The 26,490-nt window shown below is 44.4% G+C and overlaps 1 long non-coding RNA gene across 12 annotated transcripts; it reads left to right on the forward strand.

The window, feature by feature from the left end:
* On the forward strand, nucleotides 1–26,490 carry LOC140620907 (uncharacterized). 12 transcript variants are annotated; one of them, XR_012020654.1, is made up of 7 exons: nucleotides 1–136; nucleotides 930–1,028; nucleotides 4,169–4,935; nucleotides 6,558–6,634; nucleotides 6,780–6,963; nucleotides 7,495–7,522; nucleotides 10,301–10,579. It is a non-coding gene; the product is annotated as an uncharacterized lncRNA (long non-coding RNA). The 12 variants fall into 12 exon arrangements; XR_012020656.1 differs by having other exon boundaries at nucleotides 935–1,028; nucleotides 4,636–4,935; nucleotides 10,301–10,571; XR_012020650.1 differs by having other exon boundaries at nucleotides 4,636–4,935; nucleotides 10,301–10,570.

Genomic DNA, 26,490 nt, shown 5'->3' on the forward strand with positions numbered 1-26,490 from the left:
AGGTTTGTCTATGTTCTATATTCTTGGACAAGCTTTTGAAACCTATGTTGTAGCTTATAACTACAACATAAAGCACAAATTGAAATCTCAATATGGATTCCCAACACCAAGCCTTTACAGAGCAGCCATAGATCTGGTAAAGTGCCTGTGGGTGGTCGTAATATCCCAAGGCTTCCTGGAGGAGGGAGGGTATGGCTAGGGCTGATATTCAATTAGAACACTAGTTTGATTGTGCCAGCTGTTAAAATATTAAAATATAGGATTTGTTCATTGTCCAAACCCTCACTATTTAAAGCTCTGAAGCCAGAGACATTCAGACAATTCAATTCTCTCTGAACTTATCACTTAAATGTGCACTGTTCAAACTCTGTACCCAACTAAGTACTCAGAACTGCAGCTTTGAGCTTTATTTTCTTGGGCTTACCCATCAGGTGGCAATGCCCACACAGGGTGAGAGGAAAGGAGAGCAAGGTCTGGAGATACTGTTGAGCAGCTCCCCCAGAGGGTAGCCCTAGGCAAGAGGCCAATCCAGTGGAATCCTCAACAGAATAATAGAAGGTGCAGCTACTATGATCTGCCCTTGAGTTTACAGAGAATGACTCCAACCCCTCCAAATAGTCCCCTCTTGGTTGTCATCTGTTGATCTCATGCTTGGGGGCTGGGGGCCTTTTGTAAGGTACTCTGTGGTCAAGCGGGACTCCTCTCATTAAGGAACCATTGACAATACTCTCTGTCTCCCTGCCTTTCCAGTTTGGAGGGGACTCTCCACACTCCCCAAGATATGTCACACCCCTGAATCACCTCCATTTTCTTTTAGTTCCCTACTCTGCCAAACCCCTGCTTCACCCCCTCCCCCACCATTCTTTGGTCTCTGATAGTCTAGTAGATTTATGGTCGGAATCAGCAAATCTGAGTTTCCTTTTCCTCAGAGCAGAAAGGCTTCAAATCCTTCTACTGCAACAAAGAAAAGGACTAATAAGAGCTGCTAATTGGTCATGTGAAAACAGCCCCAGTCTTCACATCTTGCTGTAAGTAGTGTGCTACTCATTTGCTGTTTTGGCTTCAGATACATTCCTTTCCTTTGCCCTGAAAGCTACACTTCCCTGACTGCCTTGCTTAGCTGCCTTCTGGTTTAGCCAGTGAGAGATCATTTTGGGAGACTGGAAGGCAAAAGAGAAGGAGAAATTAAGGTATTTCTCCCCTTCTTTCTGCTTGGATTGGCATCCCTTCTCTGGTTCCAGCTCACAGGAGGCAGTCTTTTTCATAGATCCAGGTCCTGCTGGGAAGCCCCTGGTGCTCTAAGTCCTGCTGGATGGTCCCAGCATCCCAGGTCAGCATCTGATCACACCATCTCCTCCCTTTATTCCCTGCACCTCAGAGCTTGTAGAGGCTTCCTGCTTTGTTAATATCTGGGCTGCCTCATGGTCCTGTTTGGCTCTCAAGTTCTCCCAGTGCCTTTGTAATCAATTCCTCATTTCAAACTCCTTCTATTGGACTATCTAGCATGTGCTCTGTTTTTCTGACTATATACTGACTGTTTGAAACAGGCCATCTCATCATCAGGGCACCAGCTTCTGGACTCCTATTCTTGGTTGCACTTTAGGAGGGTGGAATCAAGCCACCAAGAGATGGACTCCAATGCATTAGCAGGATGTCATTTTAAGATCTCAGCTCTTCCAAGGCCACCACAACCTAGAAGCCCATCGTTTCTAATGTGTACCCTAGTCCTGTTGCAACAAATGTTATTTTAGTTGAAAGTGAGAAGTCTCCTTTTCTTTAAAGGGTAGATGGTAGGAAGTATCATATTTGCGTTCTGGAAATTCACACAATGAAAAATAACTCACACATTCTGGAGGAAAAAAAGAAATTGGTCAAATACGAAAACCCAATTCCAATCCCTTACCATTCATGAAGGTACAGGTTGGACCGAAAGGTCTTTGTCCTGAGGTATCTCTGAGTTTGGAGATTAAAAATAAATTCTTTCAGACTGTTTTTTGTTATTGTTTCTCTTTGTCAATTGCTGATGGAAAAAATGGAACGAATGAATTTCTTCAAAAAATATTCGATTAAAAATGTGTCATAATAATGTGTTTTTCTGCTGATGCAGCATCCTTCCTTAATTCTCCTGATACTGAAACTCAGAGTTTCTTCCAGAGGGAGTACCAGTGCCGCACTCTCCCACTGTCCCTTAGGTAGAGCTGATTATACCCCAAACACCATGGGTAGTCATGTGACTCAGGTAAGGTCAATTGGGGCACCACAAGCTCAGGGCTGTGGTGATTGATTGGCTCAGGAATAGACACATGACCTAATCCAAGTCAATCAGGTCAAAGAGCTAACCTTGAGACTTTTGCTTGAGCAACCAAGAAAGGAGTTTCCTTTTTCCTCACAGTTCAGAGCTGTGAAGATGCAGTCCTTGAGGTCCCACATGGGTGACAACTGCCTCAGAGTGAAATCGGAGAGAAATGCACTGAGGAGAGATGGAGAGAGAGAATCCAGGTCCTGATGGTGTAATTTGGATCTTTTAACCCAGCTGTATCTGAAGTTTGTCTGCCGTCGGATCGTCTATATACATTTTATGTTTTTTGGTCCCTGGCAACCAAAAGTTCTGCTTAATATACCTATAACAAGTAAAGGATTGCATTAGGCATTGTGGAGGGTCTTAAGATGAGCAAGCTCTCAGGCAGTTTACAAAGGAAAGAAATGGATCCATTACTTGAAGCAGACAATGTAATGGGAAGAGCAGATAGAAAGCACAACTACTCCACTTCTCTTTTGCCTCCATTATTTCAGGAAAACTAATCTTCATACGGAGAAGGTAGAACAAATGTTTTTTTCAGGGTTCAGAAGTCTGAGATAAACGAAGAGAAAGAAGAAAGCTCATCACTGCTTTGATGAGTCCAAATCGCTTTTCCCAACTGAGACACAGTGAAGTGTGCTTCCAGGACTTAAAGATGAGAATGCTGAGCCACTGGGGGTACTCTCTGGAGGGCTGTGGGGGAACTGGGAAGTAATCTGGATTTTTAAAAATGGATTTTATTATTTACAGTCTAATGAGTTGTATTTAATCCTTGGAAAATTAAGTAGTTGGTTTTTGAACATAGAAAAATGTGTTCATTTTTCAATTAAATATTTTTTGAAGGAACTAATTAGTCTCATGTTTTTCCCACCAGCAACTGGATATGACAGAGAGAAACAACAGTAACAAAAAGCTTAATCTTAAAAAGAAATTATTTTTAATCTCCCAATTGAGAGATGTCTTAAGATGAGACCTTTAGGTCCAACCTGTACATTCATGAATTGTAAGAGATTTGAATTGGGTTTTAGTAGTTGATGAATTTCTTTTCCTCCAGAACAATAGCATGGATTCCAAAAGAATAATTACACCAAACCACTCCAATCTCCTTTCTTTAATAAAATGATAATATGGGCATAAACAGGACCATAACAGACATAATTAATCCAAATGGTGAAGTAGTTGGCAATCTTTTTTCTCTGTTTTTGAAAATTCTTGTTTTCACATAAGGAAACGAGCCATATGATAGTACAGATAAAATGATTAATTATCAAAGCCAAAGAGTGTTTGATCAATGGAGTAATGAAATGTAGAGAGTGGCCTCCAAGGGAATGCTGTGAAGATTTATCCTATTTAAAATGATATATCAGTGATTTTCGTATTATTGATTTTAAAATCATATAAACCTGGGAGAGATTGGTTGATGAAATCAAGATTTAAAAGACCATAACAAGCTACTATAATTTATCCTAAAAGCAACAAGATAACTTTTAATATAAAGATAGTCCTGCATTTAAGTTTAAAAAAAAACAACAGAATTACACAAGTAGAGAATGGAGAAGACCTGGCTTAACTGCATTTCCTTCAAAAAAGATGTAGGTAATTCACAAAGTACAGTATGTCACCATCACTATGAATGATAATATAGAAGGAATTCCCTGATTTAAGAAAAATCCTCATAACAATTTCTTCAGTGGATAAAAGCAGTTTACTGAAAACACATTCACATAAATACATATACAGAATATTAATAGAAAAAAGACTCAAAAGGCAGCAATTAACTCTGAATAGTGAAAAATATAGGTGATCTTATTTTGTGTTGTTTCATATTTTATACATTTGCTGCAATTACTTTTTATAATGTCATTTTAGCTCAATATGGATCAACAATGTAACATGGCTGATAAAACAAAAAGGAATGCAGTCTTAAGCTGCATACATAGAATTGTATTTCCCAGAAGAGAGATATTGATCAGTTCACTGCGCTCTGTACTGGGGCAGCCATATCTGGAATAATGAATCAAGTCCTGGATGTCAGGTCTTAAAGGAGCACTTTGACAATTTGGACTCATATGGGATTTGGGAAGGGCATAAGGGATCTAAAGGTTGCAAGCATGGCCTGTAAAGAAAAAAGCTCATGGAGATATGTTTGCTTTTTTACAAATATGAAGTGTTCTCATCTGGAAGGAGCAGCAGATTTGTGACAGATTAAAGATGGCCACGAATTCTTCAATACTTGGGCCATTGAGAGATGGGAATCTTTGTCCCTCCCCTTTAAATATAGATGGTCTCTATGACTGGTTTGATCAACGGAAAATGTCAGAGTGACACTATGCCAGTTTGCAGGCCCAGACCTTAAGAGACTGGCAGCTTCCTCATCCTGCCTTCTGGCAAAACACATTGCCTTGTGAGAAGTATGCCTACGCTATGACCACCAGACATGGAGAAGCCCACGCTAGCCATGCGGAGAGGCCATGTAAAGGTAAGGATGTCTGAAGAGACCCCAGCTGATCCAGCTATCCCAGCTCAGGCACCAGATATGTGAGTGAAGAAGCCTTTGGACAACTTCTGGCTGCAAGCATACAAAGGATGCCAAGCAAGAATCACTGTTGAGCCCACTAATCCCAGAATCATGAGAGGTAATAATAGTTATTTTAAGTTACTGTGTTTGGGGATAGTTCATTACAAAGCAATAGAAAATCAGAATGCTTGTTAAGTCTAGCTTGATCTTAGTATAACATCCCACGAGGAATGATTAAAGATTTTTGAGCAAGAGAAGTTACCTTGCTCTTCATGGTAAGTGCTCTGCCAATACAGGGTAGGATGGAGGGGTGTGTGGCCCCTGAGACAGTTCAGGAGTGACACTCCAGCTCTGTAGTAAGCTGCTAGATAACTTCTACTTGTGAGGAAGATCTGACCACAAAGATAACCAAAGTTGGTTCCATCATCAAGAATTCCCATCTGGGGCAGCCCTGGTGGTTCAGTGGTTTAATGCCGCCTTCAGCCCAGGGCATGATCCTGGAGACCCAGGATTGAGTCCCATGTCAGGCTCCCTGCATGGAGCCTGTGTCTATGCCTCTCTTTCTTTCTGTGTCTCTCGTGAATAAATAAATAAAATCTTTAAAAAAAAAAAAAAAGAATTCCCATCTGGGGGGCACCTGGGCAGCTCAGTTGGTTAAGTGTCTGACTCTTGATTTCAGCTCAGGTCATGATCCCAGGACTGTGTGATAGAGCCCCACATAGGGCTCCCTGCTTAGCAGAAAGTCTACTTGAGATTCTTCTTCTCCCTCTGCCCCTCCTCCTGCTCATACTTGTTCTTTTCTCACTCTCAAATACATCTTTAAAAAAAAAAAGAATTTTCATATGGAAAGGGGACCATAGACAGAAGCAAATGGGGGTGGTGTTTATTAGTGAACTGGGATTATCATCCCTTGAGCACATGCTGAGCCAAGTAATGGGGCACTTGTCCCTACTTTGCCAGGAGCTTGCTGTCCTGGTTTCTGGCTTCTTCTCATTTCTATTTCTCCACCTCTCTACTCCTTTTCTCATAGGCTCTGCTTTTGCCTCCAATTCCTTGGCATAAATCACCTGGATTTTGGATCCAATAGACCTTGGATCCAGAGTTTAGGGGCCTCCTTCCCCCCCCATCCCCAAGAATTCTGAGTTAGTCTGGAAAGTGAGGGAAGAAATCATTCTTCCACAGCATCCTGCCCTTAACAGTGCAAAAAAGAAGAATACCAGAATGCATTTCCCCAGAAATGCATTAACTATATATCCCATATCCTTGAGAGAAATCCTCCTAGAAAACCCATCACAAGAAGATGGTGCATTTCATCACAGATCTAATGGTCTCTCTTCCAAGAGGTACCAGTTTCTTTAGCTATGGGTCTGCCAGGGGTCATCTGTATAGGATGGAGGGAACTTATCCTTGACTCTTCTCATCTGCAAAATGAGGTCTTTGGGGTTGGGTGATCAGAAACCACCCCTTCCTGAGTTTTTCCTTCTATGTTTTTCTTTCACAATACCCATACTTGTTTCACTATGAGAATTTATCTCAATGTGTAAAATGTCTATTTGCTGTTTCATCGACTTGTGTTCTACTAACAAGTTCGTGAGGACAGACACCGACCTTGGTCATTACTGTGCCCAGCCCCTTATACGGCACCTGACATAAGGAAGACATGCCATAAATATTCACTACATAAATGAGTAACTACAGCTTTATTTTACTTTATGTCACTGTGCCTATCTTTATATATAGGTTTCATTTACTGGATGCATACTTGGGAAACTTTCCACACACATCAGACTCAGAGGAAAAGGAGAAATAATGGAACTGTAAGAAACCAATTATCAAAATTTCAAAGTTTGGGCTTGATACAAAATTCACAAATAACTAGGGGCCAGCCTGCAGTGTGGTGGATTAAAAATAAATCACTTCCATATGATTAATGTTGCTATCTTTCCAAACATTGCCATTTAGTCTCTGTTGACAGGACATCGGCATCGGCAAGCAGCAAAGAAGACAACTGTTGTGACCGAGCAAAATTCAACAAAGTTACAGTGCTTCTGAGTGTTGGGGTTTTTGTTCCGTGGATTCACATTTAAGACAGATTCTGAGCAGATGAAAGGAAATGTGCCATAAGTGGACTTGAAGAGAAAGACAGGTGCGTGGCCCCCGGAGGAAGACAACTGGGCTTTCATCAGATATCAGGATTTGGGGGTGGGTGTTGAGGGGTGGACAGGATTGGGAGGAAAGGAGCTGCAATCTCTGTTGTGGGTGAGTGCAGTTCGGTAGGTATCTTATAGCTAGGGGGGCGGGGCGGGGCTCCAAGTAAAGATTTCCAGATGATGATGCAAATTAGGACCTCTCTGCAGAGGTGTCTAAAAAGAGCCAATAACCTGGGGAAATGCTTGGAAGCAGCTTGGATAAAGGAAAAGTGGTGGGAGGAAGGAGGCGGAATGTCTTTGGCTAAAAGAACATTTTTGTTGTTGTCATTAATGACGATGCTAAGAAAGGTTTGGGTTCTCTGAGCCAGGGTCCCAGGTTACCAGGGTCAGACTGTTGACTTTCCCACTTAACACCAGAAGAGAAATGCTCCACTCTTCCAACCCCATCTGGTCTTAAGACCCCCTCACACCTCACACCTGTACCGTTCAACTTCCTCACTGCAAATGTGTGGGTCTCTTTTCTGCAGCCTCTGCCCAAGGCTCCTTAAACACAAGGTGAGTTTCTCCCTGTTTGCCCTCCAGCCCTCAGACCTAGTTAATGAATGATGGCTCGTGTGGTGCTTTACAGTTGTCTAAACACACCCACCTACCTTGTCTCACTTGATCTTCATGATAATCTTTTTAAGGAACCCAACTCAGAAAGAGGAAAAGCATGAGTGACTGCTGAGAGTATGGTCTCTGGAGCTAGACAAAGCTGACTGAGCCTGAGTCCTGTTCTCACTTTTTAGCTGTGGGACTTCAGCCAGTTACCTAACCTTTCTGTGCCTCAATTTCCTAATCCCAGGCTGACTTTCGACCTAGGAGGTGCTACCGGGTTTGGTTAAGAGCTTAGACTAGGGAGCCCGACTGCCTTGGTAGAATCTGGTTGGCCATTTGACCTTGGACAAGTTACTTAATATTTCTGGGCCTCAGTTGCCACATCTGGAAACTAGGGATAATGAGAACCAGTCCATCTCAGAGGTTAGGATTAAGCAAATAAGTATAATATACGAGAAGATGTTAGGGTTCAAAGCTAATGGCCAAGAAAGAATTCTTGAGACATCTTTGATGCACAAAGTGGTGTTACTAAAGCATGGGGTCAGGACCCATGGGCAGAAAGAGCTGTACTGGAGCCTTTTATATACTTTCAAGAGGGGAGGGGGTTAGGGAGAGTGTAAACTTCCCAGGTATTTTGGAAACAAGGTTCCCAGGATCCTGAGGGCACTAGCTATTGTTGGGAAAGATCACTTATTATTGTTTAGTAAACCCTCAGTCATGAAACACTTCAGATGTATATTGGTGAGTCAATGATTGCCAACATATATCTAGGGGAGGGCAGCGATAAAGGAGGTTTCCAAAGAAATTTTTATATATTAAAGTAGACTCACAGGGTCCTGAGGGTTGGACTAAGATTGCAAAAGTGTCAACATCAAGGCAGCTGAGTCCCTAGAGGAACGTCACTCTGCCTTTTTCAAGGACTTGTCCATGGGCTGTAGGTAGTAAGGAAATTTAATAAGTTTTCTTCTGCCTTTGTTTCCACATCAAAGTACATGTGAAACACTCAGAGGAAAAAAAAAAAAGCCTGACATGCAGTAATCACTGTGTGAGCTTTACTATCAGTCTTATTATTCTTTATAAAATATATTTTTGTCCTGCTCCTAAAAGTGACACATCAGCATTATAGAAATCCTGGGACATATCTGTCTTGCTATTTATACTTAATTATTTTTTAATAAGAGTCTTAGTGAACACTGCTACAAAATATTTAGCCAATGCCTCCCCCCCCCCCCACTCATGGTACCATCTCCTCCCCCTGGGCTGTCATAATAACTGAGTGAGGACACTGAGAGGAGAACACAGATCCAGCTGCACACTGTCCACCAACCACTTTTCCCCTTCCCCACTGACAACAACAAACAACCAAGAAAGAAAAGGATTTAAATTAAGGCCAGAAGTGTCTTCCTCCAGGCTGGTTGCTTGTTCCTTTCACCTGAGTGTTGTTGTTCAGTTGTCATTTTAATTTGGCCTCTCTGCATCATCTCCCTCTGGCAAGTAGCCACTCCCCTGCAGAATCTAGGAAAATGGCAAAGTTCTTATGGTGTGTATTGACCTGGAAAAAGAGAGGAAGAAAATAAACATCCATAATTTTTCCAGGAGAGGGAAGGAGATGTCTTGTCCATCCTTCTTTGCTCCTGTGGCCTCCCTGGCAACACTAGAGAGGCTCCCTCACCTTTTGCATCCCTTCCTGAATGTTAGAGCTGGCCAAGTGGTACTTCCAACCACATCCCTTTGACCTGGGTGGAGGTGTTTTTCTTAATTAGGTCAAGAATGGAAAACCACTCATGTTCTATCTAGCAAGACAGTTTGCAGGTGGAAGAGGGCACAGTTAATAATAACATCAGGAAGGCAGGCAGAGAGAGACCAGGATGAGCAGTCACCCCTTTAATGCCCATGTCTACTTATGCCATTAGTTCCCATCCCAGGTCCCAGGGATGCAACTGTTTTGTAGATGGGTTCTCCTCATGAGAACCCCAACTCACAGAGCCAAGCACCCCCGCTTGGGGATTCCAGTGGCGCCATCTTATGTTCTCCAACAGAGTTTCTTGTACGATGTTACAGTGTTCTGATTAGGGTAGAGGAAGTAAATATTCTTCCAAAACAGAAAAGATGTGCGTGCTTCCTCATTAAGGAAGAAACTTTATTCATTACCAAGCCCACACTTAGCACAGACTTTACTAATATTTGTTGAATGAATGGTGTTAAATTAAGAGAGTTCTCAAGATAATAGGAAACATTGATTGTGCTTTCTCTGTAACAGGTGCAATGCTAAGTCCTTATATATCTTGTCTTATTTGATGCTCAACCCCAGGGGATAAAAGACACCCCCATATAAGAGAGGAGGACACAGAGACTTAGAAAGGTTGAACAATCATCCAAGGTCACAGAACTGGTAAATGGCAGAGCCAAGATTCAAACCAAAATCTCTCTGCCACCAAAATCCACTCTTTTAACCACTGACAGTAATAATAAAGGTAATGATAATGGTTACAAGCACTGTGTGCCTGGCACACTCAGCATTTTACATGTATTAATTATGTATATATACATATACACACATATATACATATATATGTATATATAATCACTATATATATAATCACTATATATAGTGATTATATATATAACTACATATAATATAACTAATATAACTATATAACTAATATAACTATAATATAATATAATATATATATATAAAATTACTAAAACATTAGTATATTTGTGCCCTTCTAACAGGTGAAGAGATTGAAGCACAGAGAGGCTAAATGACACATACAAAGTCACACAGCCCTTAAATTGCCTGAGCTGAGACATAAACCCAAGCAGTCAAGGTTGAAAGACCCTGACGACCCCTTTGTTCTCCACCTTACCTTGTTGCCCTATTATTCACGATGACCCAAGACAACATTGAGTGGAAACTTTTCTCTGGCAGGACTCTGATAAAATAAAGGCCCAGGCAGACAATTTAATCCAATGTCAAAATCTGTATTATATTCTTATTTATTTGGCTCAGAGCTTCCTAGAAACTGTCAGGGACACAGCAGAAAACACACATACCTTTACTCTTTAGAACCTTAAAGTCCGTTCAAGGCTGAGATTCTGGAAGTAGTAAGCCTTTACTGAGTACCAGCTAGACACTAGCACTGTGCTAGGTCCTTGTGATCACCTGTTTCCTTTGACCTGCACAACCGTCCCAATACGGGGAATGTCCCATCTCGAGATGTATCCCAATAATGGGAGACTATTATTCTCTCCCATTTTGAAGGCAAGCAAACAGTGGGTTTCGGGAGAGAAAGAGGTTTCTCAGCTATCGATTCTGGCCCCACCTGATCAGAAATCCTACCAGGCCCATCTTCAGGTCAACCAGCTTCACACATAGCAGCAGTCAGTGCTCACACATATATTTTCTTTTTCTTTTTAAAGATTTTATTTATTTATTCTTAAAAGACACAGAGAGAGAAAGGCAGAGACGTAGGTAGAGGGAGAAGAAGGCTCCAGGCAGGGAGCCTGATGTGGGACTCCATCCTGAGACCACGGATCACACCCTGGGCCAGAGGCAGGTGCTCAACCGCTGAGCCACCCAGGCGTCCCTATTTTTTTCTTAATATTCATCACACACACATACACACACACACACACACACACACACAAATCCTAGCTGTTTAAGAACTAAATATAGAACTGATTGCTGGCTTCAGTGTTTATTCTAATCCGTGCAGGTTCATAAAGTCACTTAAGACCAAAATAAGGCTGACTCACATATGTAAAAGAAAATCAGCTCATATTTACAAGCTTCATAAAACCTGCTGCAAATACTTAGGTAGAAAGATACAGCAAATGCGTTTACAACTTTACCCAAATGTCTCACCAGCAGTAGTCTGGAGGAGGCTCAGAGAGAACTGAACACCAAGAAAGTATAAGGTTCAAGCAATCTGCAAGAATAATGTACTCTAATTACTAAATGAACCAGGCAATCTAAGAATATTGCATTCAAATGTTCAAAACCACTGAAGAACTCCATAAAAGGAGCTCATGACATGTTTAAAGGACCAGACTCATGGACACACGCACACACACAGGCACACACACTATCGCGGAACAGAGGTGATTACCTTTCTGCCTGAAACATTTGGACAATTGTTGACATTTCCAGAGCAGACACACTCTTTGTGCCCAGCCTAGTGCTACCCAGGCTCATCATTAATGAAACCAACAACTACTATTCAAGCTGTATTACAAAGCTGTAATCATCAAGACAATATGGCACTGGCACCAAAACAGACACAAAGAGCAATGGTACAGGACAGAGAACCCAGAAATGGACCCTCAACTCTATGGTCAACTTCTCTTTGACAAATCAGGAAGGAATATCCAATCGAAAAAAAGACTGTCTTCAACAATTGGTGTTGGGAAAATTGGACAGCCACATGCAAAAAAAAGAAACGGGACCACTTCCTCACACCATACACAAAAATAGACTCAAAATTGATGAAAGACTAAATGTGAGACAGGAATCCATCAAAAGCCTAGAGGAGAACATAGGCAGCACCTTCTGTGACCTTGGCCACAGCAACTTCTCCCTAGACACATCTCCAAAGGCAAGGGAAACAAAGGCAAAAATGAACTATTGGGACTTCACCAAGATAAAAAGCTTTTGCACAGCAAAGGAAACAGTCAACAAAACCAAAAGACAACCTACAGAATGGGAGAAGATATTTCCAAATGACACATCAGATAAATGGCTCTTATCCAAAATCTATAAAGAACTTACCAAACTCAACACCTGAAGAACAAATGATCCAATCAAGAAATGGGCAGAAGACATGAGCAGACATTTCTCCAAAGAAGACCTACAAATGGCCAACAAGCACATGAAAAAATGTTCAACATCACTTGGCATCAGGGAAATACAAATCAAAACCACAATGAGGGAACCACCTAAGACCAGTCAGAATGGCTAGGATTAACAAGTCAGAGAACAACAGATGCTGTCGAGGATGAGGACAAAGGGGAACGCTCTTACACTGTTGGTGGGAATGCAAGCTGGCAGCCACTCTGGAAAACAATATGGAGGTTCCTCAAAAAGTTAAAAATAGAGCTTCCCCTATGACCCAGCAATTGCACTACTAGGTATTTACCCAAAAGAAACAAACATAATTATCCAAATGGGCAACTGCACCCCAATATTTATAGCAGCAATGTCCACAATAACCAAACTATGGAAAGAGCCAAGATGTCTATTGGCAGATAAATAGGTAAAGAAGATGTGGTATGTATATAAAGAGAGGAAAAAATAAATCATCAAAATCAGAGAGGGAGACAAACCACAAGAGACTCTTAATCATAGGAAACAAACTGAGAGTTGCTGGAAGGAAGGGGCATGGGGGGACGGGATAACTGGGAGATGGACATTAAGGAGGGCATGTGATGTCATGAGCACTGGACATTATATAAGACTGATGAATCAATGACCTCTACTTCTGAAACCAATAATACATTATATGTAAATTAATTGAATTTAAACAAAAATTTTTTAAATACTAAAAAAAAAACCAACAACTACTGTGCCACTAGCATCTCTTACTTACCCTGCCCCAAATTGTGCATTCAAGGAAAGGCAAGACTAGAAACACCCCCAGGCACCTGGCTGGCTCTGCAGGTTAAGGTTAGGCATCTGACTCATGATTTGGGCTCAGATCATCTCAGGGTCCTGGAATCAGCTCTGTGCTGGGTGTGGAGATGGAGCCTGCTTGATTCTCTCTCTCTCTCTCTCTCTCTCCCTTTCTGCCCTCTTCCCACTTTCTCTCAACAACAAATAAAAAAAAGAAAGAAAGAAAGAAAGAAAGAGAAAGAAGAAAGAAAGAAAGAAAGAAAGAAAGAAAGAAAGAAAGAAAGAAAGAAAGAAAGAAAGAAAGAAAAAGAAATTCCTTTAAGAAACCTACCATGTGATCCTCATGGCTTAAAGAAGAAATTGGTCGGGGGTTATTTGTTGAGGGCGATCAAAGCCTAAGTGACGGAAGGAAATGACTCAAGTTGAAAAGGGAGATTTGTTGACAGAAAGAGCAGCTTCATGAAGAAGCAGGAGCAGGGATTACAGCCAGCTCCACTCCCTTTCTCCTCCTTGGGGCCCATTGGTTCGTTCTTTCACCTCCATTCTCAAGGCTCCTCTCATCTCATCTTTCTCCATCAGCCGCTCTGCCTCCACATGGCTAGCCATGTGGAGAGTGCTTGACCTTACAACCATGCCCAGCTGTGAGGGAATCAGGAGACTGCTCCAGAGAAACACTCAGAGCCACTCAAAGTCATGGCTTCCTAGGGGAACGGGTGCCACCTTGAAGACTCCACACCTATGGAGAAGGAGTGGGTCAGCACATTTCACAAGGGCTTTAAAGCTAGCTCCCTGAATCTGACCCTGTCTTGGGAGAAAGACTCTCTGCAGTGGGGCCACTTTGCAAAAAGGGGTCATAACTCGGAGAGATAGATACTCCACCTTTCTTGGATGTCCAGGCTTTGGTAACTGCATTTCCTTGGATATGGAGAGGAAGAAAAGACCTGTGTCTCTGAGCCTGCAGGTGACAACACAGCCATTGCAACCTGCCTCAACAGAATTTACTGACTTACGATATTCTCTATTCTGCAAGCATGAATGGAGAGACTGCAGCAAGTCTATACCCCGCACAGGGGGACCCAGAATCGGGAAACACAGTCACCAACCTCAAGGACTCTGAATCTTACCAAAGAGTACAGACATGCCTTTAACCAGCCATAATCTAAGGTGAGAGTGGAATGTGCCTAAGTGCAGGGATAAAACTAGAGTTTGTTTAAAAAAAAAAAAAAAAAACCTGCATGCAGGCATTTCAGCCTCACATCCTACCTGAGAGACACGAGGAGTAACCTAGGCTCAGAGAGGCTAAGAAGCTTGCCTACAGTCACACCATTTGTTGTAGAACTTGGACCCTGTTCCTTGCCAGTCTTGGAATGGTGCATTGCCCGAGAGTGTGCAGAGGGCTCAGGGTATAGAGGGCCCAGAGAATGGAGAGGAGGAAGAGGGAGGAGACACAACTGCATTGCTGAGATTTCCCCCAGCCATGCTGGGAGAATCATTATGCAAAATTAAATTACTAGTGTACTTTCACAGTCAATAGGGCCTGGGGAAATAGATTTTAGAAGATTTGTTTGAAGCAGTCACAATAAGAGATTGACGATGACAAAGACAGACTGAAGAAGTACCAGGAGCAAACAACCAAACTACGTTAAATGAGCCCATTGAGTATAGGAGCAAACAGACCCACACACCTCAGCCAGCCCTTCCCTGCAATGTTATATGGTAATTAGCTCCTAATGACACCCCTGGGTTACCCAGAAATAGATAGATTACATTGACATGTTGTCTAAAGTCAATAGAAGATGCAGTCGGGATTCTATTGACTTTGCTTCCGTCTTGGGCTAGCTGTGTGATCTCAGAAAAGTCACTTAACTCTTCTGGACCTCAGTCCAGAAACAAGAGTCATGGCAACTCTGCAAGTCTAAAAGCAAAGTCTGGAGACTTTGGAATCTCCCCCGGGACCATCCTCAATATCTAGACAGTGATTCCAAAGGGGCTTTCTTGCTGTGCCCCCTCTACTCCATTTCCCCAGAAGCCCTATTTCACAATTCCACGTTTTCCCAGGTTGTTACTGGTGATAGCATGACCAGAACTGTTTTTAAAATCAAGGCACTTTGCTGCTTATGAAAAAAAAACATATTAATATGGCAAAATTATTTCTACTCAAAGCATGAGTCATTCTGTTTGGATGCTAAGTGACTTTTGCTATCCATAGGCAGCAAAAAAGAAGATGTGTGACAGAGAAACCATCCAACTTCTACACAAAGGATGCTGATCCTGACTGTGGCCCCAGATGAGCTACCTCTGCTCTGCTGGAAGCCTGCCCAGTGCTGAGGCTTTGGGGGATTTTCTGTTGTCTGTCTCGTTTGTCCTGTCCTGTGTTCAAGGGTCAGAGCCAGTCGGAACATAAGATTTGAAAACCCCCACTTCCTTCCAAGTTCAGTACCAGAAGGGACAGCCTTAGAGATCCTATCCTGGGAGTGTTGCTCTTTAACTTCCAGAGCACACTACTTAAAACCCAAACTGTGGAAGGAGCCTTGGTGTTCATCAAAAGATGAATGGATAAGGAAGATGTGGTCTATGTATACAATAGAATATTCCTCAGCCATTAGAAATGACAAATACCCACCATTTGCTTCAACGTGGATGGAACTGGAGGGTATTATGCTGAGTGAAGTAAGTCAGTCGGAAAAGGACAAACATTATATGGTTTTATTCATTTGGGGAATATAAAAATTAGTGAAAGGGAATAAAGGGAAAGGAGAGAAAATGAGTGAAAATATCAGTGAGGGTGACAAAACATGAGAGACTCCTAACTCTGGGAAGTGAACAAGGGGTAGTGGAAGGGGAGGTGGGCAGGGGGTTGGGGTGACTGCATGATGGGCACTGAGGGGGGCACTTGGTGGGATGAGCACTGGGTGTTATGCTATATGTTGGCAAATTGAACTCCAATAAAAGATTTTTTTAATAAATTAAAAATAAATTTAAAAAATTAAAAAAAAAAAAAAAAACAAGTACCCGGGATGCCTGGGTGGATCAGTGGTTGAGCATCCGCTTTTGGCTTAAGGCATGATCCTGGGACCCTAGGATCAAGTCCTGCGTCAGACTCCCAGTGGGGAGCCTGCTGCTCCCTCTGCCTGTGTCTCTGCCTCTCTCTGTGTATCTTTCATGAATAAACAAATAAAGTCTTAAATAAATAAATAAATAAATAAATAAATAAATAAATAAATAAATAATAAGAAAAACCAAATACCCTTGCGAGAGGCAGGACTTAAATCCACAGATGGTAAATAAATTTCATGTAAACTACTAACAGTTGATCAATTGGTAATGACCGCCTGGAGCATTGTACCGAGAAAAAATATTAAGCTGTTCCCCAGGGTGACAGTCAAAAGATTTAACAACCCACCAATCAGCACAGACACGGGCCGCAGAGCCGGGCAAGCTGCAGCAGCCCACCGACCTAACCCCAATCCCAAGGCTTCTGGGCCCTTCCAGGTGCCCCGCGGGCTTGGGGCTTCGCTCTTCAGCTGCCGGCTCAGTGCCCAGAGAGGCAAGGGGAGCCCTCCAGGCCGAGGATCCAGCAGTGGCTGCAGGCGTTTAAACCACCTGACGACAGGTTGCCTGTCAGCTCCGTGTGCCCCCCAGGTTCATGGGAGGCCGCGACAACGGGTTAGCCTGGTCAGCCTTACGCGGAGACGAAGGAGGAAGAGTACAGCATCCCGTCAAGCATTTTCTCTCACTTGACCTAAGGCATCTGCATTTTCCTCGGGGGGGGGGGGCGGTCATCTGTTGTGGCCACTGTCGATTCTGAGTAGAGACGAGGAGACAGTCGAGAGGGTGCACCTGGCTGTGGCTACACTGAGGGGTTCTGCACTGTCAGTGACCCGCGGCCGTGAAATCCCCAGCACTCATTGGTCATGATGTCGCTTTACTGGCATGAGCCTTGGACAGCTAAAAATGACAGAAATGCTTCTCCTCAGCTGCTTTTAAAGGTATGGGTCGGGGCAAGCCTATTCCTCTGACACAGATGGTGGCCTTCAGACCTTAGGAGTCCCGGAAAGGTGGTGAGCTCTCCTGGCCCTTCTGGGGTGCTCATTAATTAGCAGCTATTGCTACAAATCTTAGGCAGGGGGCAGCTCGGGGTAGGCCTGCCTCTTGGACGCCTGGGCTGGCAGGAAGAACAGGTCTCTATCTACCTGTGAAGGACCTCTGGGGCCAAGGACCTAAGTCTCTCATGCCTCAGTGTGCATCCCTGGGAGTATGTTAAAAAGGATTCAAGGGTCTGCTGTAAGATTCTAGTTCAGCAGAAATCTGCATTTTAACAGCTTTCCAAACTGACTCTGTGGTAGGTTATGGATCGCATTTTGAGAAACCTCCAGTAAGTGGGGATGAGACTCCAAGAGGCTTCTGAGGAGAGAGAAGCAGATAATAAGATGGAAGAAGACAGTGCAGTGGGGACATGGGACAACTGACAAACTCCACCCACTCCAGCTTTCTTAATAGAGCGGTGGGGCTACTGCCTTCATTAGAATAATGAATCAGGTCTGTTATTGATACAGTGACATGTGCTTGATGTGCATTCATTGCCTCACAGCAGCAGCCACCTGGAAGGGGGACACTCATTTTTAGGTTAAGAAACTGAGGCCAACACCGCACAACTTGAAGGTGGTAAAACCGGGGCCTGAAACCAGAAAGCCTGACTCTAGAGCCTGAGCACTCACCACCAGCCTGGGCTGCCCATGTTTGAGGACAATACTGATATTCCTGAGATAATAGCTCACAACATAAAAATACAACCATCAGCTTTTCTCAGTTTATTATTTTTTTATTTTTTTAAGAGAGCATATGAGCAGGGCAGAGGGCGGGGGAGCAGGAAAAGGAGAGAGAATCCCAAGCAGACTCCCCTCTGAGCCCACAGCTCAACACGGAGGCTCGATCTCAGGACTCTGAGGTCATGACCTGAGCCACAGTCAAGAGTCAGATGCTCAACTGAGCAAGCCACCCAGGTGCCCCGGCTTTTCTCGGTTCATAATGAATACTTCTGGTAATAAATATAGAATGGAAAATAGAACTGACTGGCTAAAACTGTACATAATAAATTTCATTATAGTGAAATATAACTAAAGAACCTTATCTCCTTGACACAATTTAGATTTGCAAAATTGAGCCCGAGAAAACTGGACCTGAAAAAAGTGAAATCAGCCATCATGGCAAAAGCTATAATGGTCAAATAATGAAAAATAAAAACCCTGAGCGACAAACCAAATATTCATTGTACAGTATATATGGAATAGAATTTCTCCTAATGAAAATGGAAATGAAAACCAAAATGGTTAGAAATGTTTAGATTCATCACATAGCAGAAGATGATCAAGAAAATAAATGTACTTACTAGAGTTTGTTTTCTAAAATCATTTTTCAACAAAAACTAATGTTAAAATGACCTTCTTTGTACACAAAGAATCAAAATATCCTCAAGTGGTCAAAACAGCAAGGAACAAGCTTTCAGGAGGTCACACTGGGTTATATTTATAAATGTTGCCCATCACCGGGGCAGCTACCCTAGGCATTCACGCATAGGTAGGATCTGTGTAGTAGTCAGGACATAAGAGCGTGCGGCAATGGGTGGGATACCAGAGTATTCCCACGTCCTCTCCCAACAAGGTGCTGCTACTGTTCCAGGGAATCCCAGCTGAGAATCACTGCTGAATCTACACCCTGTTTTTTTGTTTTTGTTTTTGTTCTTTTTAGTAGGCTCTGTGCCAGTGTGGGGCTTGAACTCATGACCCTGAGATCAATAGTTGTACGCTCTACTGACTGAGCCAACCAACACCCCTTGCACACTTATTCTGATGCAAGTGTACAACATTCCCCACAAGGGCAGCAAAAAGATGTTTGAGAAACTGCTTTAAATATTAAGACCGTGCCCTACCTCCTTGTGTGTCTATCCCACCCTCTCCGCCCTGGGCATTTAAATATCTGTGCACTGTTTGTCAACCACTCCTCTAGTATACACCATGGCTGTTGCTCAACTGGACCTCTACAATAACTTCACCAGGCATCCTAATTCCACTCTGCCTCTTTAGAATCATTCTTCATTCTGAAGGCAGAGAGATTTCTCAAAAACATAAGTCAAATTATGCTCCTCTGCTTAAAGCCATTCAATGGTCCCTGTTGCACTTACAATAAAGCATGAAATCCTTATCCTGGTTTACAAAACCCTTTACATTCTGACCCCTGCCTACTTCACCATATATATCATATACTGCCCTTTCATCTCTCACCTCACTCTTCCTGCCATGCTTTTCTTTTGTTCCTGCTAATTCCCACCCCACATCCTTTGCACCAGCAGCTCCCCCCACCTAGAGTCCTTGGTCCGGATCTCGTCCTGGTTGGCTCCTTCTTAACATTCAGATGTTGACTTACGTGTCATGTCACAGGGAGGCCTTTCTTCACTCCTGTTCCGGTCCAAGACATCATATAGTCACTAATGTTTCATCCTGTTTTAATTCTCTGCAAAACACTGCATTTCATTTTTGGTATATTTGTGTGTTCCTCTCATATCTGATCCTTCTGGTACATTGTGAAGCTCCATAAGGGCAGAGTCTAAATATATCTTGTTTACTACATGTAAGCACCCAATATCTGTTTATGAATATAATGAAGGGATAGAGGGGTGAATGAATGAGCAAGTGAATAAATGAAGTACCTTAAGGCTGTTGACATTTTAGGAGCCAGTGTGCTGGGAACACCAAAGAGAAATAAAGCTAAGACACATCTTCCTTCTCTCAACCCAAGACCCTCTTCAAAGTCTCCTTTTCCAGTAGGAAGCCTACCCCATCTACCATGCCTTCACTCTCCTCTGAGCTTTTGGCCATCATTTACTTATAGTTGCAGTTAGCTCTTCGTTCCTCAGTGAAATCACTTCTGCTGCTACTTTGCATTATGCTATTGCTCACCCCAACTGCCCTGAACTGGATCTCCCCAACTACAGTAATCTCCTTGCCAGTGTGGGCTATATTTTTTATACATTTTTTGTAACCTTCAGCTCCTCGTGGGTACCTAATAAATATTTCATGAACCATAGGAGTTCAGGGCTCCTGAATCAGAGAGACCACCTTCTGGAAACTTCCATCATGGAGGTTAGAGAGCAGAGGCCTAGAGACTTGCCCAAGGTTGGGTGGCCAGCTAGACATAGGATGCTCCCCCATCTGTGTCCTGTTTCTGAGGCCAGTTTTCTTTCCACTGCATCAGTGGAGACCTTATTAGAAATACAGACTCCTGCACACACACACACACACCACCAGATGTGAGACAGGACCCAGCAGGAGGTGTTCAACATGACAGTGGTAATTGTGGCTCTAGGGGCCCAAAGGTGGTGCCACTTGCATAGCCCACTGTTAGGTTGAACTGTATGAAATCACGGCATTCAGCAGCTTTTGATACACAAACTGGAAATTTCATATGGTTCAACTTAGTGATATTTTCTTGAGTGAGAGGTGTCAAGGTTAATGGGAAAAGATGCAGAGAAGAAATGATAGCTCTCTGAAGAAAAAAAGAAAGAAAAGAAAGAAAGAAACAAAGAAAGAAAGAAGAAAGAAAGGAAGGAAGGAAGGAAGGAAGGAAGGAAGGAAGGAAGGAAGGAAGGAAGGAAGGAAGGAAGGAAGGAAGGAAGAGAAGAAAGAAAGAGAAAGAAGAAAGAAAGAAAGAAAGAAAGAAAGAAAGAAAGAAAGAAAGCAAGCCTGAGAAGGATAACAAATCGACTCCCAAGTGGAAATTTGAAGAAGACAGGGAAACTCCCTTTGCTGGACACAAAGCTGCCCAAAGTGCCAGGAAGGATATGGCATATAATTGGCCTTGGCAAGTTCCTCATCACAGAGAAGGTTATGCACAGGAAGAAAAGCTTTTAGCTTTTTAAGTAATCTCTACATTCCACCTGGGGCTTGAACTCATCACCCTGAGATCAAGAGTCACAGGCTCTTCTGACTAAACCAGCCAGGTGCCCCATGGAAAGCTTCTAAAATTGGCATTTATCAAGGGGATTGTCTTGCCAAGAACTGCTTTAAGCACTTTATATCTATCACCTCCTCCTGGCAGCAATGTCACAAGGTCGGTTCTATCCTGTGCCACTTTACAGATGAGTAAATTGAGGCAGGGAGAGAGTAAGGAACCAGTCAGAGGTTGCGGAGCATAAGTGACAGAGACTATGTCCTCACCCACCGATGTTCTCAGGAAAGTCTTCTGACCATTCAGCACAAAGAAGCTGTCTCCAGCATGGGGAGGGCAGTTGGATTAAAGACCTTTCAGGAAATCTCTGGGCCTGGGGTTTCAGGTTTCTAGGATGCTGAGTGGGCAGTTCTGGTAGATGACTGTCTCACCAGTGTCTTTCCCCCCCACACACACTCCTCACCCCCCTCCTCCCCAGCACGGTCACTCTATGGCTGGGGGACATGTAGGGTGGCTCCAGGACTCTGAGGTTAGGACTCTGAGGTTAATCCTATTGATTATACACCTGGTACGCAGCAAGCCTGGTCGGTCTATCTGCAGAAGATGCGGTTTCTCATATACTCCTCTTACCTGCCCTGGAGAGGGACATTTCTTCATTTTACAGACAAGGAGACTAGGTCACCAGAGAAGGGCCTGGCTTCAGCTGCTTAGCTGGTCCATAACAGAGCCAGGATGGAAAACTGGGTCTGTCTGATTCCAGAGTCTTGTGCTCTTTCTACAAAACAACAGAATACTTAGGGAATATTTCCAGATAGCAACAGGGTCTGTGAGCTGAATGGAGCTAAAGGGAAGAAAAGGAGTTTTTAAATTCTTGATTCTGACTGCAAGTGCCCTGTGCTTCCTGTAGCCTGGGCCCCTGCGTCGGAGAAGCTGGCCACCCAGCCAGGTCTATCCCATGTGACATATGACACCCCAACCAAAGTCATGAAGTGGGATAAGCAACATGCAATTTCCAACTTTAATTGGTCAACTAAATTGGAAAATCACTGTCAGACAGCAATTGGACAATAAACAAAAGGAAGTCAGGTTGCTCATGAAACATTTAAAATCTAGACCTACCCAAGCCTGATCTTCTCTCCAGGTGACATCAGTAGAAGCAAGTACTCAGCTGTCAGCTCCCTCGCTCCTCGGTGAGCACTGCCTGCCTGCATGGCCTCGGGGAGCTCCCCTGCACCCCAGCTCCGGTTCCTGCCACGGCAGGGGACAGATGCTGTTTCCTTTACATTCCCGATAATGATAGCGTTTACCTTGCAGGTTCCTCTGGCTGGCTTTTGTTTTATATGCACCAGGAGTTCTCAGTTAGCCTCTCCCCCACCATCTGCTGGTAAGGGTGATGGCATTCATGGTAGCAACTACTGTGGCTCCCACCTGTCCTTCTTAGAATCACTGAAAAGTGACACAGAGCCTGGCCCGAAGACCAGAGTCACGGTCTCCCCACCCAGGAAGAGAGCAGAGACAGCAGAGAACACAGTCAGGGGCTGAGTTTACTACCACGTGAGAGTCGCTGCCACAGTTCTAAGGCTGATTTACCCACGCCCAGCTCAAGGGGCCTTTGCCTGCTGAGCTCCACTTGGCAAACCCAGGGTCACCCGTTCACCTTCCTGAATATCTGCTGAGCAGAGGCCCTGGCCTAGGAACCTCGGCTCTGCCTGTGGACGTAAGGAGGGAAGCCTCAATGGCTTGACAGCCCCAACATTCAAGGGAGCATGAACCATGTTTCTGAAACTATTCTTCAGGATGTTTATTCACAGATGTTCAATTTAAATGTCCCTTCATCAAATACAGTGACACAAGCCCACTCCCAGGTGTTTCCCCCCAAAGAAATGAAAATCTGTGTTTACCAAGCACTTACAAATATCCAGAGCTCTTTTACTCTGAATCATCTAACATCCCTCAGCCGGTGGGTGGGTCAGCAAATGGGGGTGCTCCATACGAGGGACTCCTACCTGGCAGTAGAAAGGAACCAACTGCCAATACACACAGCACGACTGAAGCTCAAGGAACATTATGTGAAGGGGAAGAAACCAGAGACACAAAAGACTACTTGCTGTATGATTCCATGTACGTGAACCTTTAGAAAAGGCAAAACTATACCTGTAGAGAACAGATTGGTGTTGCCAAGGCTCGGGAGTTGGGGGAGAAGGATGGTCACAAAGGGTCATGAGTGAACTCTCCGGGCTGATGGAAACATCCTATATCTTGATTGTGGAGTTAGTTACCTGAGTGTATCTATTTGTCAAAACTCATTGAACTGCACTCTTCCATGAGTGAATTTTATTGTGTGCAAGCCATACCTCAATAAGACGAATTATCGTTTAGAAAAATCAAATAGGTCGTTTTTAAACCACAGGACTTTTCAGAGCCTTAGATATATTGCTGTGCATTTTAAATCTTCAAGATGAAGCTAAGATGTCCAAGGTTTAGCAAATTCACTTGACATAGAATTTAATAAGTTTTACAGAAGGGAGCCTGGGTGGCTTAGGCGGTTAAGCATCTATCTTCAGGTCAGGTCACGATCCCAGGGTCCTGGGATTGATCCCCACATTGATTGGGCTCCTTGCTCAGTGGGGAGTCTGCTTCTCCCTCTCCCTCTCCCTCTGCCCCTGCTCATACTCATTCTCTCTCTCTCTCAATCTCTCTTTCTCTCACATGCTCTAATAAATGAATAAAAATCTTTAAGATATAAGTTTTACAGAATACCAATTAAAATCTTGAGGAAACAGGTAAGAGGAGATTGCATTCGAGAATTGCCCATCTAGATAAAGAATTGCCCTCTCATTGTTTCCTCTTAAAACTCAGACCCTCTTGGGATCCCTGGGTGGCGCAGCGGTTTGGCGCCTGCCTTTGGCCCAGGGCGTGATCCTGGAGACCCCAGATCGAATCCCACATCGGGCTCCCGGTGCATGGAACCTGCTTCTCCCCCTGCCTGTGTCTCTGCCTCTCTCTCTCTCTCTCTCTCTCTCTCTCTCTCTATCATAAATAAATAAAAAAAAAATTAAAACTCAGACCCTCTTGAGAAAGGCAGTACATTCGGCCAGACAGCTTCCTGGGTGTTGGGCTGGCAGACAGCTCTGCAGATCGGAGAGCCAGGCCTCAGCAGGAGCACAGAGCATGTGCAGAAGGTGCTGAGCAGGGAAGGAGGCACCAGGAGCCTCACCACAATCCCTGGAAGCTTTGGCCATTGTCCCTCCATCCAATTGTCAGATGTCTTGTAAGGCACTCTGCCCAGCGCCAGGGAAACAAGCCACCTATGGTGCCCCCCTCCAGTAGCTCACAGCCTCACTCTCATCAAGAGCTGCTGTCCCAGGGCCCCCCTTGCCCACCCTCTCAATGATTTTCTTCTCTGGTATCTCATTGCCTGACACTTGGGCTGGCACATTCCCAAGGACCTCCAGCCAGTGTGGTCATCAGCTCTCACCAGCAGGCCGTCCCAGGCTCACTGACCACGAGTTGTTGGACACAGGCCTGGGAATTCAGGCAGGTGGCAGCAAAACGAGAGAGTTTTCCATCTTATTTCATCTCCAGCCCTGTCCAACGCCTCCCCTGGGCCTGCCCATTACTCTGAGCTGAGGGGTACGAGACAAGAGAGAAGACCACAGATACAGCTGCTGTGTAGAACACGCCAGCTTTGTTAGGTGGAGGAGCCCTGGCCCAACTAGCCCTGCTCTCTCTGCCTGCCTGTTCATCTTCTGTCTCTCTACTGTCTACCTGGCGTGGCCACCTGGCCCCTTTCCAGAAATGGCCATACCCAGGGAAGCAGAGCACAGATCCCAGTTGAGGCCCCGGTCTGTTTCCAGAAATTGAGCTCTTCATTGCTGCCATATGCTATTAAGTTCCTCCCCTGCCCTGAACCGAGGAAAGCAGGCCGACCCAGAAGGGTCACAGGCTCTCCTCGCCCCTTTCTGTATTCCATGCTCCTTGCCCCACAACCACAACAGATCCCAAGCCTCCAAGGCTTAGAAACCAAAGTGCCCAGGAGATGGAGCCAGACGTGCTAATACATGACTGCCCCTTGTCTGCACTCCTGGGATTTCTCAAGGGAGGTTTAGAGAGGGCACCTCGGGCCCAAGGAATTTCTCTGGAACTCTCTGTGGCTGCAGGGAATTGGTCAGGAGTTCGGGTGCCCACCACTTCCCGCTCTGGACTCCTGGGTGTGAGAGAGCACCACCTCCTCTATAGGAGCCCAAACCCTCCTAGGCACTCCCTGGGCTCTGAGGCTGCCCTGGGCCTCTGACCGGTGAGCTAGGCTGTGAGACACATCTCCTCAGATCTCACACAGGAGCTGGGAACACAAACCCAGGACCATAGTCCCCTAGCAGTGGTGGGAAGAGCAAGACTGGAAGCTACGAAGCCACTGCAGTGAGAGCAACACACTTGTCACCACCTCCCCAGCCAGAAGTTCCAGGAGGGCAGGGGGTGGTTCTACTTTGTCCAAGGCTCTGTCCCCAGAACCTAGAACCCCTAGCGGGCACTCAGTAAACGTGTGTTGAATGAATGGATGGATGAATAAAACCCATATGTATGCACACATATATTTTAAAGAATCTGTTTAAATTTTTTGAAATTTTTTCAGGGGAAGAAAGAAATTAAAAAGGAAAGCCTAGACGCCTTAGGTGATAAATCACATACAGGAATCTCCTGGCAGCAGACTATGTGAGGAAGCCAAGGAATTAGGTAGTCCAGTCATTTTCAATTTCTTTCTTCACAACAGAATCGTTATTCCAAATGGAATCTTCCACCACTCACTGCAAGAGAAAAGTGAAGCTGCTCCCCTATGAGGCAGGAAGGGAAGACCAGAGCTCCTGGAATCAACCCCTTCAGCTCTCCTCCAGCCACACCGCATCTCCTTCCTGGCGGAGGCCCCCCATTCCAGGAGGGACCAGTGGCCACAGCCCCACCCTGCACACCCAGGAGACAGGGGGTCCGCTCTGCGCTCCCAGGAGAGAGGGGTGTTGGGAACATGGAGCCCTGCTTCCAGATGGACAAAGCCCCACCCTGCTCCCAGCCCCAGGCTCTGTGAACCCCACCCCTGCATCCAGCAAGATTTCTTTCTCTGTTGCATAAGCCAGTTTGAGGAAGGTGTTTGTCAATTGAGGCTTGAGTGACCTTAATCAATTTAGGTGATCTGTTGTGGGTGCTCTCCCAGGTGCCCCTAAGCCTTTGTTTTCCCCAGCATTTGCCCAGAGAAGCCCTGATTAGAGCCTGTGGGCCTAGGATGGAGAAGCGGTCAGCATAACACCCCATGACCTTCTAGCTGACCAGCACGTTTCCAGCCTGCAGGGCAGGGGCTCTTCACACTCCATGAAATCAA

This window comes from Canis lupus, chromosome 29, assembly GCF_048164855.1.
Source record: "Canis lupus baileyi chromosome 29, mCanLup2.hap1, whole genome shotgun sequence".
Classification (NCBI taxonomy): domain Eukaryota; kingdom Metazoa; phylum Chordata; class Mammalia; order Carnivora; family Canidae; genus Canis; species Canis lupus.